At 46.4% G+C, this 16,137-nt stretch overlaps 1 long non-coding RNA gene across 1 annotated transcript; it reads right to left on the bottom strand.

Annotated features, from left to right (window-relative positions):
• Positions 1-1,430: 1,430 nt before the first annotated feature.
• LOC119977595 lies at positions 1,431-14,841 on the bottom strand. The gene is made up of 3 exons (XR_005463233.1): positions 14,742-14,841; positions 2,796-2,880; positions 1,431-1,804 (listed from the first exon to the last, which is right to left on the bottom strand). It is a non-coding gene; the product is annotated as an uncharacterized LOC119977595 (long non-coding RNA).
• Positions 14,842-16,137: the final 1,296 nt, after the last annotated feature.

Genomic DNA, 16,137 nt, shown 5'->3' with positions numbered 1-16,137 from the left:
CCAGGAGGTCAGTTGACGCCGGCGTGCACCACTCCGCTGTTTACGTCTGCGTCAACCCTTGGCTGGGATTTATTGGAATCCCGGCCCAGGTGTTAGGTAATTTGGACATTCTGAATTCTCCCTCAGTGTACCTGAACAGGCGCCAGAATGTGGCGACTAGGAGGTTTTCAAAGTAACTTCATTGCAGTGTTAATGTATGCCGACTTGTGACAATAAAGATTATTATCATTATTTTTGAGAAAATTAAATTACTGTTTAATTGTACTTAAACTAAATATTCATGCCTTTGGGCAGAAGCAAAACTTTTATCCAAATACTGAAATCTGGTACAGTTTGAAAACTAAAATCCAAAGCTCTTGGGCAGGATTCTCCCCTAACCGGCGGGGCGGGCAACTCCTACGCCAAGAAGTGGCATGAAGCACTCCGGCGTCAGGCCACCCCGAAGGTACAGAATCCTCCGCACCTTCAGGGGCTAGGCTGGCCCTGGAGTGATTTGTGCCACCCCGGCCGGCGCGGAAGGGGCTTGGCGCCATGCCAACCGGTGCCGATGGGCCTCCGCTGGCCGGCGCGAGTTGGTGCATGCGTGGGAGTGCCAGCATGTGCTTGTGTCACCCCAGCGCATGCGCAGGTGGGTTCACCTCCACGTTGGCCATCGCGGACCGTTACAGCGGCCGACATGGGGGCACCCCACGGGGCCAGATCCTCCTACGCCTCTCCGAGGACCACAGAGGCTGCCCACTGAGCCAGATCCTGCCGGTAAGTACCTGTTGTAATTTACGCTGGCGGGACCGGCCGAAAACGGGCGGCCACACGGTCCATAGAGGGCCGGTGAATCGCCGGTGGGGCCCGCCGCCAACGGCCCCCGACTTGCACGACACGATTGCCGCCCCCGCCAATTCCCTGGCGCCAGAATATTCGGCAGCTGGCGGGGGCGGGATTCACGCCGCCCCCCCAACGATTCTCTGACCCGGTGCGGGGTTGGCGAGCCCGCCCCATATTTTTCTGTGTTTCAGTAACAGTAAACCATCACATTTTACAAAATTCAAAACAGTATATTTGAAAGAGTTGAAATCATGAGCTGGCTCATTGAGTAATGATTACTTCTGACAACTCAAAACAGAGTACTTTTGTTTTTATAAATTTAATGTACCCAATTCATTTTTTCCAATTAAGGGGCAATTTAGCGTGGCCAATCCACCTAGCCTGCACATCTTTGTGTTGTGGGGGCGAAACCCACGCAAACACGGGGAGAATGTGCAAACTCCACACGGACAGTGACCCAGGGCCGGGATCGAACCTGGGACATCGGTGCCGTGAGGCTGCAATGCTAAACCACTGCGCCACCACAAGAGAGTGCCCCCCCCCCCCCCACCCCCCCCCCCCCCCCCCCCCCCCCCCCCCCCCGCCCTCCTCTCAAGTTGCACAAAAGAAACTGCTGTCGGGGGATTGGTTTCAGCAGAACTGGAACAAAATCTTCCTCCTTTTAGGGTGTGGCAAAAAAGAAGGAAGATTTCAGCTTTTATTTTGCATAAAGAGTTGTGGTTTAAACATGGAATAAGAACATGCCCATTAAGCAGAGTGCTTCCCGAATACAACATACAATAGGCTAATAGATATCACTTCTCCAGATGTAGCCATTGTTTTCCTCAGCAAAGGTCGGCAGCACAGTAGCAAAGTGGGTAGCACTATTGCCTCCCAGCTCCAGGGTGGCAGGTTCGATTCCCGGCTTGGGTCACTGTCTGTGCGGAGTCTGCACATTCCCCCCGTGTCCGCGTGGGTTTCCTCCGGGTGCTCCGGTTTCCTCCTATAAGTCCAGAAACACATGCTGTTAGGTATTCTGAATTCTCCCTCTGTGTACCCGAACAGATGCCGAAATGTGGTGACTAGGGGCTTTTCACAGTAGCTTCATTGCAGTGTTAATGTAAACCCTTAGGAAAATCAAATAAAATCCCCGATAAACATCACCACCTTACATTCATATCCCTGCAGTGCAGAAGGAGGCCTTTCGGCCCATCGAGTCTGCACTAACCGTAGCCCTAACCCTTTAACAAGCATGTATTAACATGGTAAATATGTTTTTACAATATTGTTACACACTTATTAGAATCCTGTTGAACATTTCAAAGATGACTGAAGATTTTTTACAACTTCTGTTCCACACCATAACAGAGCCATTGAATGTTAAGTGATTTCCACTTGTCCCATTGCATCCGCATGATATTGGAAGATTTAGCATGCCTACTTGTGACAATAAAGAGTATTATAAAAAAAAGTAAAACTTATCAGTCTTGATAAAAAGGGACTCTTACTTGTGGGGAAAATGTTGATATGTATGATTATTCCAGTGGATGGATCTGTTGACAACAAAATGTTTTTTTTAAACCATGTGCAAATATTTGAGAAACTACTCCTTTTGGAGCTCTTGTGTTATTAAAAGTTTTAAAAAATAAATTTAAAGTACCCAATTATTTTTTTTTCCAATTAAGGGGAAATTTAGTGTGGCCAGTCATCTAACCTACACATCTTTGGGTTGTGGGGGTGAAACCCACGCAGACATGGGGAGAATGTGCAAACTGCACATGGACAGTGAGCCGGGGCCGGGATTCCTCAGCGCCGTGAGACTGCAGTGCTAACCACGATGCCACGTGCTGTCCTTTGTTATTAAAAGTTAAGGCACAATGGTGTTTAGCAGCATGGCAAAAGGAGAAGTCCATTCAGCCCTACCGGCCAGTTCTGATCACATGTTCATTTACTTGTCTATTACTACCCAGTTAATGGACAGTCTCCTAATTTACCTCTTCGTTCAGACATCCTAAATAGCATAACAGCCTTCTACGTCAATGTAGACATTCATAATTGAGGATCCATTGTTGGTCATCTCTGAAACGACACAAAGGAGATTGCTGTACAAGTACACGCATGAACTGTTTTGACATTTTCTGTTGGACCACATTACGAATCTTTCCCATGAGTACGAGAAGAGAGTGAACAAGGAAAATATGTAAATGTGTTCACTAGGGCAACAGTGTCACTTTACAGTGAGTCACCTACATCAGAGCTACTTCAGAATTCAGTGAGGTGTAGCTGGCAGACATCTACATTCTGCAATCCATGGCTCTGTAACACAAGAACCATGAGGCTACACAGAGAATTTGAGCATCTGTGCCTGATGCTGTGGTTATAATATTCAGTGTCGGTGGCACGGTGGTGCAGTGGTTAGTACTACTGCATCACGGCGCTAAGGATCTGGGTTCGATCCCGGCTCCAGGTCATTGTCCGTGTGGAGTTCGCACATTCTCCCGGTGTCTGCGTGGGTCTCACTTCCACAACCCAAAGATGCACAGGGTAGGTGAACTGGCCAGGCTAAATTGCCCCTTAATTTGGAAAAAAAGAATTGGGTACTCTAAGATTATATAAAAAAAAAATCAGTTTCATTCTCAAAAGTATGTAAATGTTGAGCTGGCTACTTTAGAAAAGGAATACGGCTCTGTGATCTGGCTGGCTACAGTTGTTTTGCAGAACCAAATCTAAACCTTCAGTAAAGATCCTGCATTATGGCCACAATTAGCTTTCCTGAGGCCATGAGAGGTCTATAAACAGGTGCAAGTTCTTTTTTATTCTCTTTCATTGCAATTACAAAATGTGCATTTTGCAATAGGATCAACAAATTTCTGTGGTCGGCGAGGGATTGTGCACGAATACTTGTGTGGTTTTTAAAAATGAGTGACGATGAGCAGAAAGTTTGGAATTTGGCTCTTTCTGATGAAATTAATTGGCACACCACGGGCGCGATTCACCGCTCCCACGCCGGGTGGGAAAATCGCGGGAGGGTCGCTCTGGCACCCCCCGCGATTCTCCCACCCCCCCCCAAATCACGGCGACCCGCGATTCTCCGGCCCTGATGGGCCAAGCGGCCTGCTGTTCCCGACCTGTTCACGCCGGCGGCAACCACACCTGGTCGCTGCTGGCGTGAACATGGCACAAAAGGTGAGTATGGGGCCTGTGGGGGCAGAGAGGGGATCGTGCACCACGGCTGTGCTCAGGAGGGGACTGGCCCGCGATCGGTGCCCACCGATCGTCGGGCCGGCGTCTCCAAGAGATGCACTCTTTCCCCTCTGCCGCCCCGCAAGATCAAGCCGCCACGTCTTGCGGGGCAACGAAGGGGAAGACGGCAACCGTGCATGCGCGGGTTAGAGCCGGCCAGCCTGCGCATGTGAGGCTGACGTCATTAGGCGCCGTCGGCCGCGTCATTCTGGGCGCGCCGCCTTGACGCCAGGGTCAAGGCCCGGCGGCCGAGATTTACGAAAGGCTGCTCCTACCCCCCCCCCCCCCCCCCTCGGGGGGGGGGGGGGGGAGAATAGGGGGCGAGGAGCAGCCTCCGACGTCGTCGTGAAACACTCCGAGTTTCACGACGGTGTCGGGCGTTGCGGAGAATTCCGCCCCACATTTTGCTTCCAGAATTTCAACAAGTAGAACATTGAACATACAGTGCAGAAGGAGGCCATTCGGTTCATCGAGTCTGCACCGACCCACTTAAGCCCTCACTTTCACCCTATCCCCGTAACCCAATACTCCTCCTTATCCTTTTGGTCACTAAGGGCAATTTATCAGGGCCAATCCACCTAACCTGGACGTCTTTGGGCTGTGGGAGGAAACCAGAGCACCCGGAGGAAACCCACGCAGACACCGCACGATAGTGATCCAGCGTGGAATCGAACCTGGGACCCTGGCGCTGTGAAGCCACAGTACTATCCACTTGTTCTACCATGCTGCCCTTAACTCTGCAAAATTTCTTACATTTTTAATCTCATTTCCTGTTTTAAGCAACGATGAGATCGCATTTCAAAACCGAAAATGCCGTGTTTTCTCTAATCTTCCCCTGTGTCTCAGATCTCCAGACAAAGGACTGACTTAGTGGCTTCTCTCTGCACTGCCTCCAATGCTTGAATACCTCCCTTCTACTTTGGTGATCAGAACTAGAACTGAACACACGACACAAAGTGTGATCTGGCCAGAGAACTGTACATGGTTTGATAATGACACCCTCTAATTTGAATGCTACCTTTTGATGACACAGTTTAGCATTGTCTTGCCTTTTTTGATTGCCCCTCGACATGGGTTGAAAGTGTTGGGTGCAACCCTACTCACACTTTCAACTTTTTCAACTTGTTCATATGGTGAGTTCCTCATATTTTCTTCCTTTGCGCAAAACCTTACACTTAGTACAAAACTTATTCAGCCATTGATCTGCCCACGTTGACATGTTGTCCTCCTCATTGTGTCATTTCAGGGCTTTTTCCTCTGATTTCATGGAACCACCCCATCTTAGATATCATCTAGAAATCAGGCCAATTTACATTGCCGTTCTGAATCCACGTGATTAATGTGAATTAGAAATGGTAGTCATCTCAACATTGTTCTCTGGATGAATCCATTGAGTATTTCCTTCTCATCCTTAAAGCACCTTTCACGTGGTTTCTCTTCTTCAGCCAGGTCCGGTTGTGACATTTCTAATATTTAAACACAGCTCGACGTGCATGGAACTTTATTTTCCCTCTGGAATCTGTGCACACATCAGAGAGTTTACTTCGATTTGAGGTGCAATTTCCTCAGTCATCAAAGTGGCTGGCCAGGCAGGATCCTTCTCTTCTGAATGCATGTTGACTACTGTTCTTGTAAAGATGACATTCAGGGTTAACAGTAATTCCATTATTCTGCATCGGATTGAGGTAAGATTAATGGGCCCATTATCTGTTTTGCCACCCTTTGAATACAAGTACCACATTAGCCTGCTTCTGTTCAACTAGTCCCTACCTTGGCTCCAATGATTCCCTCAATGATCGTTAATTCCTCACAAACCTCAGTCTATTTTTATGCCATTTCATAATTATGTCCCTTTTCCCTGGAGTTTGTTGGTTTTAACCCAATTTTAACCTGTCTAGGAGTTCTACCAGTTATTTCAAATTCATTAATTTTGTTTGTGTGAGCTCTGTTTGCAAAGCCATGTTGTTCATGTCTTTTCTTGGCAATACCTGGAGGAAACCTTCACTCAGTCTTTACTATTGTTTGCTCATTCACTGTTGAGGCCTTTTGCCTATGATTCTCACCTTTTTTCTGATTGAGCTTTTTAATAATAAGTAGGCAAAGGATTATTTTCTGTTATGTTTTATATTTGCTGCTATGCTTCTTCTCTTGGAATGCGAGTTAACTAAACAAAAGTCAGTCCTGGGCAGGATTAGCAGGGTCGTTCTCAATGCTTGCAGTGCTGGGAACCATCCAGCTCTCAAACAGCACTCTTGTTTTTTTTCGGCCCCTGATGGGGAATGTGGCATCATTTCCTGCTCTGAGGAGCTCTCACGAATGGAGCTCCTCCTCCATTTTTAAATGGTCCCCTGATCTATTGACTCCCCTGACATGGCCCCTGGATCCACTCAATGACCCAACCTACCTGTTGGGGAGTCCTCAGCTCCTTGGCAGTGCCACATGGGTACCGTGGCAGTGCCAGGTTGATACCCAGGTGGCACTGTGTTCTGAGGTGGCACTGCCAGGGTGTTAAGTTGGCACTGCCAAGGTGTCTGGGTGGCAACAATAGTGCCAGGGTGTTAGCTGACCGCCCGGGGGCCTTTGATCGCTTGGGAGACCCCCGTAAGTGCCGGTATGCCTGGCCCCCATTTACGGGGACCAGTACTAATCGGTGCTTGGCTGGGCTGTACTTGGCAAGGCTGATAGATGCTTGGTGGCCACTTGACCTGACGTCGGTATAGTTAAGTGGGCTCTTAAATTCACTTAATCATGTGAGACCTGGTCCTGCCCATTGTGGGCAGGATCCAGATCGCGACGCCTTGTGAGATCTGGTTCGTTCTTGTGAGGTGTAACGGCCATCCGTTATCCCGGGAGAGACCTCCCTTGTGATATACCAGCTGCTTTCCAATCCAATTCTCATTGAAAATGACCGGTAAGTTGAGCCCCGTCTCTGTTTACTTGATCATCCTATTAGTGGGCAGTCAGTAAGAGGCCCATGTCGCATTTTTAGGTATAGCCTCCAAATTAAATGTCGCTCAGACATTTAGCTAGACAGCTGCAAGCCTTGCTCGGAATCATGGACCGTAATGTGGGGAACCCTCCCATCAAGACTTCCCGGTCAATGAGTGGCCAGCGCTATTGAGTGGTCGTGGCACTGAGGAGGCTGTAGGTGATGCTTGTACAACACCCATTCAAGGCCTAGGATGGTTGCTGGATCCAGGCCACAAGTGATAAAATAAAAAACAAATTATATAAATCGATAAAATAAAAGCAAAATACTGCAGATGCTGGATAACTGAAATAAAAACATTGCTGGAAAAGCTCAGCAGGTCGGGCAGCACCTGTGGAGAGAGAAACATAGTTAATGGGGTAAAGATTCCAGTCCCGCCCACTGTGGGAACCGTTGCGGACAGGTCGGAAAATTTGACAGACCATTTAAAGATCCATTGACCTTGGGCATGAATTTCCAGTCTCAAGGTGGGCATGACTGGAAAATCCCATGAAATATTTTGCATCTGTCTGTCTCTTATGATTCATTGCGTACGTTGACTTCTAAGCTCACTTGGGCTGTGCATGCCCTTTAGACGTGTAAAGTATGTTGTGCATAGCTACAATTGCAATGAATGAGTTAAGTGCATAGTTTTCCCATTTTATTCTGAAGGCTGAGTGGTGCATGATGCAACTTGAGCCCCGGGCTATTCCAACTCAGTAGATTTCAGATCAAATTTTTCTGGCACTGCTGATAGTTGTTCTACACATGAAAACTATCTGGAACTAACTGGAACTCACATTGCTAGTCAAGAGCCAGAAAATAGAAATTTCTGCTGGCGTTTCGAAAACATCAACAAACACCACCGACATCAAACTTCTGCACCAGGAGCTATTGCAAAGAATGTAGAGATTTAAATGCAATTATGTTGTTGGACATTTGTTCACTGTACATTGAATCCATATTATGTTAAACCTGTGGAATTGACAAAGTAGTTACTCTTATGTTGGATCCATTTTGATGTGCTTCTATTGTTAATTAGAACAGACATTCAGTGAGGCCCACAGGGACGGAGGTTATTTTAAAATTGATCAGATAAAAAAAAGTATCACTCCGCCCTCCCAGCCTTCCTCAATGCCACTTAATATTTCCTGCTGGGGAGCAGAACATTAATCTGCTTTCAGACCTCTGGTAGTGATAAAGCTGCCTGTGCAGGAGGAAGTATGCAAGGGAATGGTGGATCATCTTACCTTTTACATCCAATCCCTGTAACAGTGCTTCTTGTCTCATCTTGGACACCTGCGGCTCAATTGGTAGCACTCAAGATCTTGCCATGGAGTCAGAAAGTTGTGGGATCAAGACCCACTCCAGGACTATAGTGCAAAAATCATACTGAGGGAGTGCTGCACTCCTGTAGGTACTGTCTTTTGAATGAAAGACATTAAACTGAGATCCCCTCTGCCTTCTGGATGTAAAATATTCACTTATTTTAAAGAGTAGGGGAGTTATCCCCAATGTCCTAGCCAGTATTTATCCCTTAATCAACATCACAATAAACAGGTTATCCAGCTATTGCTGTTTGGAGGAGCTTGCTGCCTCATTTCCTACATTACAACAGTGACTACATTTCAAAGCACTCCTTTGGTTGTGAAGCACTTTAAGATTTCCAGTGTTGGAGAAAGGAGCTACATAAATGCAAGTTGTTTTTGGATCATTCCTCTGGCTAATCCTTCTGAGATGTGAATGCAATAGTTGGATAATTTCAAAAGCAGATCAAAATGTTGATGTCGTACAGGGCAGTGCGCGGGTGCTCCAACAATTATTTATACAGTGCCTTTAATGTAATAAAATGTCCCAAGGCTCCAATATGAAATTTCACTGAGTTTCCCAATTGAAAAAGTATGAAATAAGAATGGATCCGGAACTCAACTTCGACTTTGATGGAAAGGAAATGAGCAGGGTATAATGGGTGCCTTGTCCACTTCTTCCCATTTTGTGTCCCTACCTAAGTCGAATTTCACTCAAAGCCTTCATCCCATTAACCAAATTCCCTCCACAGTTCATGGACTAAAAATTCATGGACTGCAGCCAACTTAAAAGAAAACCAATCGTAAGTGAAACCCTTAGGAAAATCAAATAAAATCCCCGATAAACATCACCACCTTACATTCATATCCCTGCAGTGAAGAAGGAGACCTTTCGGCCCATCGAGTCTGCACTAACGGTAGCCCTCGCCCTTACAAGCATGTATTAACATGGTAAATATGTTTTTACAATATTGTTACACACTTATTAGAATCCTGTTGAACATTTCCAAGATGACTGAAGATTTTTTACAACTTCTGTTCCACACCATAACAGAGCCATTGAATGTTATGTGATTTCCACTTGTCCCATTGCATCCGCATGATATTGGAAGAGTTAGCACACTGTACTCTAAATGTTAAATTCTGCATATCCAAAATTAGACGGTCTGCATTGTTGTGTGCAATCAAACAATTTTCATAATTCCCAAATTTCATCATGAAATGTGTTGTATTTCTACAGCCAAATGTTGAAGTATTATAATCAGAATTTTAAAAACAAACCAGTACAAGCAGTTGCTGGACATTCTCAGCAGACCTGATAGCATCTGTGGAGAGAGAAAGGAGCTAATGTTTTGAGTCTGGATGACTCTTTGTCGAAGATTGCAAGGAGTTGTCAGGAATCTAAAGATTATTTTGTTATTTTTTTCAATACATAATACAAATATTGTGACATCATTGGGTGGACTGATTGGGAAGAATAATAGTATTTGAAAGTGTGGAATATATAGAAAGATATTGGACCTCTTTTCTGATGGTTTAATATTTTGGAAATATTACTGGTGATCACACACCCAGCTACATTGAACTTCCTTTGTTATCTTCAAGGCATTTTGAATGATTGGAGTGTAAAATGTTTCTGAATCTCCTGTTGGAATTATGGAATTAGCTTTAGCAATATAAGTATGGGGAGGCAGTGCACAGACTTTTGTTTATCTTTTTCTTGAAGTGCTTTTTGTTGTAAAAAAAGTTAATTATTGATTATTTACAGAGCCCACTTAAACTACACTTTCAAATTGGCCTGGTCATTGACATTGATTGTAGGATAAATTACCTCCGAGTCAGAATGTTGTGTTCAAATTCCACTTCAGAAGGTTGAGCACATAATCCACTCTGATACGTAATGCAGAACTAAGGGAGTGCGGCACTGTCAAAGCTACCACCTTTAGCATAAGACATTAAACAAAGACCCTCTATACGCTCTCAGGAATGTAATAGATCCCATGGGACTATTTTGGGGAATAGGAAGGGAAGTTCACCTTGGTTCCCTGGCTTCAACCAATGTCACAGAACAATGATCTGGTTATTGATCAGACTGCTGTTGTGGAACCCGAGTATGCCCAATTGTCTCTCATATTTTTTTCTACTTTCCTATTATGGGCGGCATGGTAGCACAGTGGTTCGCTCTATTGCTTCACAGCACCAAGATCTCAGGTTCGATTCCCGGCTTGGGTCACTGTCTGTGCGTAGTCTGCACGCTCTCCTCGTGTCTGCGTGGGTTCCCTCCAGCTGCTCCGGTTCCTCCCACAGGTCCCGGAAGATATGGGGCGGGATTCTCCGACCCCCCGCTGGGCTGGAGAAGCGCCGGGGGCAAGGGGAGGGGGGGGGGTGGCGTGAATCCCGCCCCGACGCTGGCTGCCGGATTCTCTGGCGCTGGTTTTTCGGCGCGGGCGGGAATCACGCCGCGCCGGTCGGGAGGCATTGGCAGTGGCCCACTCAGCAATTCTCCGGCCTGCGATGGGCCGAATGGTCGCCCATTTTCGCCGGGTCCGACCGGCGTGAAATATACCAGTACCTCACCAGCAGGACCTGGATCTGCGGGCAGCCTGCAGAGACTTCGGGGGAGGGGGGCCCCCGGGGGGATCCGGCCCCGGGGGCCCCCCACGGTGGCCTGGTCCCGATCGGGGCCCACCGCTCCGCAGGCAGGCCTGTGCCGTGGGGGCACTCTTTTCCTCCGGCCTGTGAAACGGTCCGCCGGTTGGCGCGGCGCCAAGCCCTTCGCCGCTGGCTGGCGTGACGCCAACCCCGCCAGCGCAGGCCTAGCCCCTGAAGGTGCAGAGGATTCCGCACCTTCCGGGCGGCCCCGATGCCGGAGTGGTTCACGACACTCCTCGGCGCTGGTACGGCCCACCCCGCCGGTTAGGGGAGAACCCCGCCTGTGATGTTAGGTGCATTAGACATTTGAATTCTCCCTGTCTGTACTGGAACAGGCGCCGGAGTGTGGCAATTCGGGGATTCTCACAGCAACTTCACAGGAATAGAAATTATAAAAGAAGTAAAAAACAGCTTGGACGAGTATTCTTATTTCCCCTTTTTCCTGGTGTTCCATTTTAAAATATACAAATCCAGTTCTGATCAATATTCTTATTTCCCTGATTTACTGTTTTTTTCTTTCTGGATTGTAACAAGAACAGGCCTTCAAAATGACTTCATTGACTGTGAAGTGCTTTGGAATAGCCTGAGATCATGAAAGACAAAGCGAGTCCTTCCCAATTAAAGTGCATATTAATGATGAAGAAAGTTTACTATCCTCATCAGGAGGACACTGGCACACTATACTTCTCACCAAGAGACCATTTTTCTGTTTTTATTCCATACATTTTGCCCCTTATAAATTGATATTCTTTTGATACCTAAAGAGATTTCATTCCCTTTGAGCATGCAGATTTCTGCACCTTGTGGGAGCTACGAAGAGGAGTAATTCCCGCAACTGTTACTAACTCAAGGGTGGATTCAGAGACTAGAATAATTTCTGGATTTAGATTAGCTTTCCACAAGCACTGGAAACCTGAGAAAGTCTTAAATATGCCGCCTATGTCCCTAACGTTCCGATTGAAGCAGTAGCATGCCAAACACTGTGCTTACCCTGCCCACTGACTAGTGTAGAGATATGCAGTCTTGCATATTTATATAGGCAGGAAGAAAACAGCACAAAACAGCACAGCTCGACAGAAGTAGGGATTGGTGAAGGGAACAGCAGATGTCTCCTTGGAGGACAGTGAACCAGATCTTCATTTTTTTCTTTTTTTAAATAAATGTAGCGTACCCAATTATTTTTTCCAATTAAGGGGCAATTTAGTGTGGCCAATCCACCTATCCTGCACATTTTTTGGGTTGTGGGGGCGAAACCCACGCAGACACGGGGAGAATGTGCAAACTCCACACGGACAGTGACCCAGGGCCGGGATTCGAACCAGGGTCCTCAGCGCCGTAGGCAACAATGCTAACCACTGTGCCACCGTGCTGCCCGGAACCAGATCTTCATGATCCAGCTTTTAAAAAGGATGGATACTTTTTGAACATGAAATGCAACTTTGGTGAAATGGAGCAGCATGGTGGCACAGAGGGTTAGCCCTGCTGCCTCACGGTTTGATCCCGGCTCTGGATCACTGTCTGTGTGGAGTTTGCACATTCTCTCCTTGTTTGCGTGGGTTTTGACCCCACAACCCAAAGATGTACAGGCTAGGTGGATTGGCCATGCTAAATTGCACCTTAATTGGAAAAAGTGAATTGGGTACTCTAAATTTATTTTTTAAAAACGTTGGTGAAATGGCGCAGAAGCTTCCAACTAGGGGCAGCATGGTAGCATTGTGGATAGCACAATCGCTTCACAGCTCCAGGGTCCCAGGTTCGATTCCGGCTTGGGTCACTGTCTGTGCGGAGTCTGCACATCCTCCCCGTGTGTGCGTGGGTTTCCTCCGGGTGCTCCGGTTTCCTCCCACAGTCCAAAGATGCGCAGGTTAGGTGGATTGGCCATGATAAATTGCCCTTAGTGTCCAAAATTGCCCTTAGTGTTGGGTGAGGTTACTGGGTTATGGGGATAGGGTGGAGGTGTTGACCTTGGGTAGGGTGCTCTTTCCAGGAGCCGGTGCAGACTCGATGGGCTGAATGGCCTTCTTCTGCACTGTAAATTCTATGTTAAAAAAAAAGTGTGCCTAATGCATTCAGCAGTTCCCTGAGTGCGGTGCTGTACATTGACTTACAGACTCAGCAGATATCTTTGGATAGGTGTGACAATTCAAGGGCCAACTGCAGGAGGCATATTCCCTTCCTCGCCAAAAATACTGTCGAAGCCATGAGTTGGACCATCACCACATCAGGTGATGCCATTGAGGTTGTGCACCACAGCCCTGAGAACAAAATAAGAGGGAATCTCCAAATAGAGTCAGATCAGTATTAGCTGTGGAAGATAATTTTTTCTCTCTCACTGTCTGGATAGTAATACTTACTTCTCTGTCCACTTTCCATGACTGTTCAAGAGCAAGAGACATGTTTGGTCAGGCTCTCCTACACCAGCCCATGGCCGGATCATCTGGTGTCCTTGGACAAGGAGATTGGGTGTGACCACTTTCCCAGCAACATGTTCCTGAGATATATCTTGGCACCTTCCCAAGTTTCTTGTCAGTAGGAGTTAACTTAGAAGGAGTACCAAATATGTACAAATATGTACTGTGGAAATATGGATTGCAGTAAAGTGTTAACACACACGCACCATTTTATTAAAATATCACTGCTGAAACACGATCTTTGTTTTTTACTGCGGTTGAACAGAGCCAAACAATGTTGATGTGTACGCTGAAGATTTTGGAAATGAGTTAAGCGTAGGTTTGACTGAGGGCATTTTCTTGTGGGTTGGGACTATTGAATGGGAAGGTGAGAGGTGGATTATCCCTTGCAAACGAATCATAATTAACAGTGATGGGGATTTGTAGTTGCTGCTCCTTCGTTGCCTCTAAATAAGCCATCTTGCAAAAGAAGGCATGGTGTTGTGAATGAGAGGGAAGATGGAGGGAAAACAAAGCATCTGTCAGTGAGTGACTGAAGAGTTACAGAGCCCGCAACAACCTCTGCAGCTGAAAAGCCATTTATTTTTAGCCTTCTGCATAAAAAAAAATGACTTTTCTTGACAGGAACAATCTATCCCCTGGAGACAAATAGAACCTAATGGGAACTCTGTGAGCTGCTTTGCTGGTTTAGTTTTTGGGAGCAGTTTGCCCCTGAACAGGAATAGCAGTGTAGGAAATCAGACAAAGCACACATCTACATGCAAATCTATATTACTGCTGTCTCCTGAAAAGGTGCAACTACCCAAAACAGCTTACAGGAAATATAGGGGCAATGCTATTCAGGCATAAGTTATATATATATATTTAAAAACTAGCAGTATCCTTACTGCACATTATATTCAGTTTTTACAGTACTATTTGGTCACCAAATCTGGAAAATGACTGCTTTATATCATGTGCTGCTAATTCACTATCTATTGATGCCAATGCTATTATTTCACATGGGCTCAGGACCTCATCCAGATGGGTTCCCTTTGCCGGTAATTGCAGCAACATTTAATTGTCAAACTAAATTTTAAACCAGGAAGCAAGAGGACATGAAGATCATTGCAATAACTAAAATGAGCAAAGGTAAAGTTTGTGCTGATAATGAGACTCCTGCTCTAATGTCACAATTTTGCAGACTTTTTTGTTTCTGGACAGATTCATTGTGAGCAGTGAAAGTGCTAAGGTACTGGGTGAATTACCTGACGGTGTGCTGATTATAAAGCCCTTTACCGTTCCATGCAACCGATATTACAATTGCTCCGTGATACAGAAAATATTGTCTGGCAGTAAGATCAGATCCCAAATACTCACCGGAACAAAAGCTCAATGCAGCTGTGCCTCCAGGCATTATTAGGCAGGAGATTTATGAACAAAAATATAGAAGCTAATGGTAGACAGCATTCGAATACAGCCAATAACCCTGTCGCATTAAACATTAGTGAATTACGCACGATAACTAGCGAGGCATTATCAAGCCTTTAACCTAGTGTGCACAATGATGCAGGAACTTGTGTTGAATCCTGCTAAATGTGGAAATAGCTCGTCAAGAAACCTTGATCAGGCTTAAGTCACGATTTTCATGAACTGCAGGTAACAAAAACAGCTGACTCAAAAATCTTACAGTTGGTTTATATTTGTTCAACTGGCAACTCAATAAACAGGAAAATATTTCAAATGTTGCGCACCAAATGATTAACTTCTACAGCAATCGATTACCTATTAAAAATGACAAAACTCAAATCAATTGATCTCACTCAGTGAACACTCTTCAAAGAAATATATCCAGAGTGTGGAATAAACGGCAAGTGGGGAACTCGTTTTTATCCTCACGGTTGCATGTCGGGGCAGGTTTTAAAGCTGCAGTTGGGTTCAGGTGTGACTTCCGAAGTCCAGCCTGCTGTGAGCTGTTTGTGTAATTATTTGGCTGCAGTGGAGAGAGGCTGCTGATCCATTTTCCACCTTGTCTGGGATGACGTGTGGCTGAGGCCTTGAGGGACCCACCATGTTTGGTGCCTCCTGCTGAGTGGCAACAGGCCCTTTTGTCGCCATGGCAATTGAAGGTGACTGTTCCAGTGGGGGGTAGGTGGGGAGGAGGACGTGGAGGAGAGGCTGTTTCCATCAGAAGTTCACTGAAACGTGCTTCCAGCTGGCAGCAGTTGCTGCTCAACCTCCCCCTCTCTGCATTCCTGTGAAGAACGCCCCGATCTGAATACAATAAAAATGAAAAAAAAAGAAACACAAATACCCCATGGAACCCCAGCATGGACTCAGAACTCTCTTCCCTCATGGAACCCACCCCAAACCTCCCAAACAGAGCTCCCCTGGCACTGCCCTCTGTCAGGGGGCACTGTTGGGGTATTCCCCTGGTATGACCCTCTCCCTCACCTCGGGAGACTGTCCCTTCCTGTGCACTCCCAGCGGGGGCCATTCGCCAGGTCCCATTGGTCTAGACCTGTTGTACACCCTGCCGATGTGACGTACACCAATAGGGGTGGGGTGGAATTTCTTACATGGGCAGATAATACACTACAGAAGCCTGCTAATTATATTTAAATGTATGGTAATGCAGTTGCCGACCTTCCATGGTGGGAAACCTATCACATCTTTGGCCAAGGAGGCGGGGACAATTACAACAGGAAAGCCCACTGGTGTAAAAGTTGTTTGGGACGCCCATTGTATTGTCTGCCCCCACTGGCTTTCCCGTCCA

Source organism: Scyliorhinus canicula, chromosome 1 (genome assembly GCF_902713615.1).
Source record: "Scyliorhinus canicula chromosome 1, sScyCan1.1, whole genome shotgun sequence".
NCBI lineage: Eukaryota > Metazoa > Chordata > Chondrichthyes > Carcharhiniformes > Scyliorhinidae > Scyliorhinus > Scyliorhinus canicula.
This window is presented reverse-complemented; position numbering and strand designations above follow the sequence as displayed.